General features: G+C 45.7%; 1 long non-coding RNA gene across 1 annotated transcript; it reads right to left on the reverse strand.

Moving 5' to 3' along the window:
• Positions 1 to 1,543: 1,543 nt before the first annotated feature.
• LOC109322594 lies at positions 1,544 to 3,616 on the reverse strand. The gene is made up of 2 exons (XR_002104424.1): positions 2,510 to 3,616; positions 1,544 to 1,737 (listed from the first exon to the last, which is right to left on the reverse strand). It is a non-coding gene; the product is annotated as an uncharacterized LOC109322594 (long non-coding RNA).
• Positions 3,617 to 4,914: the final 1,298 nt, after the last annotated feature.

Raw genomic sequence — 4,914 nt, forward strand, 5'->3', positions numbered from 1 at the left:
AGGCTTGATGCCTACCTGGCTGGACTCATCTGAGTCCAGTCTTTTTCTCCTGCCCAGGAGGGGGTCGGACTTGAAGATCTACAAGGTCCCTCCGACCCGACTTCTGTGATTCTATTTTTCTATGATTCCAGTTTTACAGATGGGAAAACCCAGGCCTAGCAACTTGGAGAGAAGGCCGCCCCATTGCCAGTGCTTCTGTGCATTATAGAGTCTGATGGTTAAATTAACTCCCAAGACCTAAGAGAAGGGTTTTAATGATAACCTTTATTTAATTCTGCATTCAAGAGGGACCCTAAGAAAACACTCCTCCATCTGATAGTGCACCAGTAGCATTGTATCCATTACTGTATGCACTCTATCTCCAGCATGTGCCATATATCCTTATCCTCATCCATCTTCCACGTGTGTATTGATCCTTCTTAGTTTAGAAGTGCTGCTGGGATTATAGCTTAAGGGAGTTCTGCTGGCGTCTTATGACATTACCCCATGTCATACCTATCATATTATGCATATTCTGAAATGAACTTATGAACCTTGAGAGGTTTATTGATCTCAGATGAGCACAGAAAAGCATTAAGAGAAGTGTGATTCATTCATGTCCATGCTGAGCGCACTGTTAGGAAGATCGATTCCTTATTCAATTCTTTGTTTGTGGGCAAGAAGAGGTGGTTTTCCTCTGGGATTGGAAATCCGTTCACTTTGTGCTATTACTGCCATGAGATGAGCAACTCTGAGCAGTTAGTCATGTCCTGCGCAATCATCATCTGAATAATAGCAAATAGCAAGGGAAGTTTAAGTTAGATATTAGGAAAAACTTTCTCATGAGAAGGGTGGTGAAGCACTGGAACAGGTTACCCAGAGAGGCGGTGCAGTCTCCATCCTCAGAGGTGTTTAAGACCCAGGTAGACAAAGCCCTGGCTGGGGTGATGTAGTCGGGGCTGGTCCTGCTTGGAGCACGGGGTTGGACTAGATGTGACCTCCTAACATCCCTTCAACCCTCATTTTCTAGGATTGTATAAAATGCTTTTTGGAAGAAGACTGCTTCCTCATTTAGTCTCAACACTTTGTTTAACCAACTGTTATAACATTTTTTTTAAAGCACCTACCAAGTCTCTTTCTGCATTCAGACACACGAGGCATTTGCTCCAGGTCATGTTCTGAAAAGACGGCAGGAGGGAAATCTGCTAAGAGCTTTCAAATACCTGAAGGGTGATTATAAATATGATGGAGATGGGCTTTTCTCTCTGGCTGTAGGGAACACAACTGGGAGGAATGGCCTCAAACTGCAGCAGAGGAAACTGAAGATTAGGAAGATTTTTCCTTACTAGGAGGGTAGTTGAGCTACCTAGAGAAACTGTGGACTCTCCATCCTTGGACATTTTCAAGAACAGGTTGGACAGACACTTGGCTGGGATGATTTAGGCAGGGGGCTGAACTAGATGTCTTTGGGAGGTCCCTTCCAACCCTACTTTCATGTGATGCTATGACACCTCTACTTGGTAAGATCTCTCTGGGAACAAAAAGAATAGACAGCAAATACAAATGCAGGACAACACTCATCCAACCCAGTTTATTGCCAGGTGGCTGTTGGCTACGGCTCCTTCAGCTCCCAGAAAGCAAGGTCGTTTCATGCACCGGAGGTGGCAATCCTAATGCAGTCGTGGCGGCAGCATGTTTCCGAATCGCGGCTGATGGGTCAATAAAACACTCGCCTCCTATAATGGTAGTGGCGCCTGCCTGTGGAAAAAGAAATAGAAACAGGTCAGCCGGGGTCCCTGCAAAGCTGACCTGCTCCCAGTGCTTTCTGAGTTAAGAGGAATGAAAATGAATTGAGCCATGTGAATATTATAATCACAGGATGGATTGGTGCTCACACCACAATGCCAAGTCAAGTGTCTCCTCCGTGGAAATCCTTTCAAGGGTGCCATGGGGTATCACACAATATTAGCACTGGTAGGCACCATACACCAGATCAACCCAGTGATTTTACATAGGAATCCATAGTGTTCAAAGCATTCTGCTGTTGGGATCTTTCTGAGATCTTTGCAACAGCAGAATTGCTCTATTATTTTTCCATAGTCAAAAAATGAGGGAAAACTAAGAGATGGCATTTTCCAAGGGTGTCTTGAGTCTGAAAAAGTTGCCTTATGATATCAGTGTTTCTTCTAACTGCCTCTTACTAGTTGAGAAGAGCAACTGAGTGAGGAAAATTATCCCCACCCCCGGTCTCCCCACATCAGCTATAGTAAAAGAGTTTAAAAGCCTTCAAACTGCGTAAGCCTTTGCAGTGATCATCGTGCTGCAGGGTATGATCACTCCAGAGTCACCCCAGATCCTCTTTAGCCAAAAGCCCAGAACCTTAGTGCTCAGATTAAAAATGAATCACAGATAATTGTCAGTAATAAAGGGCCTACAACCTCCCAGCTCAGATGTTTGGACTCTTTCCAGCTCAGGGCAGGACTCACCCAGTAGCATCTTGTTAAGATAGTAGACCATGATGAAGTTTTACCTCCTCTCCTGCCTCTCCTCCTCCTGGCTCTCCCTCTTCCCCGCCTCCTGTGCCTCCCGTGGTCCCGAAAGTGGATGCTTCTTCTGCTGCGATGCCGGTGGTATCGCCTGTATCTCGCCATCTTCTCCTTTCAAGGTCTTGGCTGCTGGATTGCCACCTTTTGGTCACCTCTCTTGGTCGCTGGGTGTTGGTCTTCACTGGGTGATGAGGTGAAGCATAGCTGGTCTGTATGTCAAGAGTCCATTGACTGTGACATGACATGTCAGGCTCAACGTAGGTCCGTGATGCATCACAATGGTCAGCCATTGCCATATATGGAAATAACAGTCACAGACTTTCCCATTGCTATAGAAACTGTGTTGCAGTTGCACTTGATTGTATAAGAATGGCTTCTTCCTCCAGCAGAACCCAACCATTCTCATGAGACACCAAACGTTATAAAGTTGAGTTTGCACTGGGTGCTGTGTTGGAAGGTGGAGAAAAACACACTGAAAATGAGGGCTAGCAATGCGGATAGGATAGGATAGGATAGGGGAGGTATGGCCAGGCCCTGAAAGCCCTTTCCTCATTGTCAGAGAATGAAAAGAACAGTAATAGCAGAGAGGAAAAGGTGAGAGGCAGGAAGAACTGTAAGGAGGAATGTCAAAGCATTGCATTGGGAGGTGGCTATTTCTTATTAATACTTTTTAATTTCTTTGCATGTCCTAATTGACCTCCCATCAACGCACCAGGCTTGCTGTGTAGCAGTTCCACTTCAATAAGATTAAACGCCCCCAAAATATCAACAAATAATCAAATGCATATGGTTTTTTGTTATCCTCTGATAGTCTGAGGAATCTTAGGAAAATTGGGCTGGAAGGGACCTCATGATGTCACATCTAGTCCAGCCCCCTGCTCAAAGCAGGATCATCTCTGACTAAACCATCCCAGTCAAGTGTCTTGTCTAACCTGCATTTGAACGTTTCCAAGGCTGGAGAGTGCACAACGTCTCTAGGTGCCTGCTCCAAAGCTTGCCCACCCTCAGAGTCAGCAAGTGCCCCCCAATCTCCAACCTAAATTTCCCCTGTTGCAGCTTGAGGCCACTGCTCCTAGTCCTGTCCCCTATAGCCACAGAGAAAAGCCCATCTCCATCTGGCTCATATCTCTGCACTATGGCAGCCGTGCCAATAATTTCTAGCCAGCCGTGCCAGCCAAGTCTGTCAAAACTGTGAGATTAATTAATCCTTCCCTGTAATGGAGTGTAGTTAAGACCCACAGAAAGATGCAGCTAATCCCAGAAATCTCCAATAAATCACTATGATTCCATTAATTCTACAGACCCTGCATGGACATGCAGCTGATTGCAGCCGAGTGAGCTTGTGGGACAGTGTATTGTCTGATTTCCTCCAAGGGAAGCGACTTTAAACTGTTCTTTCAGGACAGGTCGTATTGCCTACAAAAGCTTTGCAAATCTGGGCATAACCACGAGACGAATCTGATGGTTGACGTCACTCTCAGCTTGATGTCACTGATGATGCCTGATGATGATGTCAGAGGCTGGAGATGTTACTGGCACTGACTTTAATACCTGATGTTCCTGTGATAACTTGGCATCCCTGACAACTCAGTGAGATAATCCCCGTAGTACATAAAAGCCTAAGTCCTGTCATGTTTTCTGTAGGCCTCACAGTAAGGAAGAGTCCAGAGGAAATGGGATGATTTAGAGAAGGCTATTGAGACACGTTTTACAGGTGTTTAGAGAGTTTCTTCCAAATGCTAGAGGCAGCAGAGAAGGCACAAAGGGGCTTGCTGGAGAACCCAGCAAGGGGTCAGTGGAAGCAAAAGTTGAACTTCTGTGACTGTCGGAGAGATAGAGTGGAGGTGGTAGAAGACAGTATTGTTGCTGCAAAGAGCAAGTGCTGTATGAGTAGGAAAAGGTACTGTGACTGATCAGGTAAATTTGGTTCTGGTCTTCTTCTATACAAGGTCCCAACTACTAAACCCAGGTTGTTAACTCACTTGGTCGATCTCTGCATGACCAAGGGGAGAGCCCTAAGGCCTACGCAGGCTGCTAAAACCTGGCTGAGACACCTAAAATTAATGCAGCCTCCATTAGGGAAAGTCCTACTCATCTTGTCTACCATGGGCCCAGCCATCATCCCTCTTCCAGGGACGTGGGAGGGTGAATCATGGGAGAATGCTCCCGTGGTGTTACACAGTCAAACCACTCACCTGGACAAGAGTTTATTGAAGGGACAAGCCAATTTTAGTCAGGGACAGGATCTTCAGAGAGATTATTTCCTCCAGCTGGAGGAGGTTAAGAAACAGCACAAGGAAAGATTTTGCATTTTTCTAGAAAACCCCATGTCTTCAAGTGAGTTGTAAAGATCTCCTCATCTCTCCCACTGTTATAGTCAAACTTAGAA

The sequence above is a fragment of the Crocodylus porosus genome, unplaced genomic scaffold (assembly GCF_001723895.1).
Source record: "Crocodylus porosus isolate Cpor-Errol unplaced genomic scaffold, CroPor_comp1, whole genome shotgun sequence".
Taxonomy (NCBI): Eukaryota; Metazoa; Chordata; order Crocodylia; family Crocodylidae; genus Crocodylus; species Crocodylus porosus.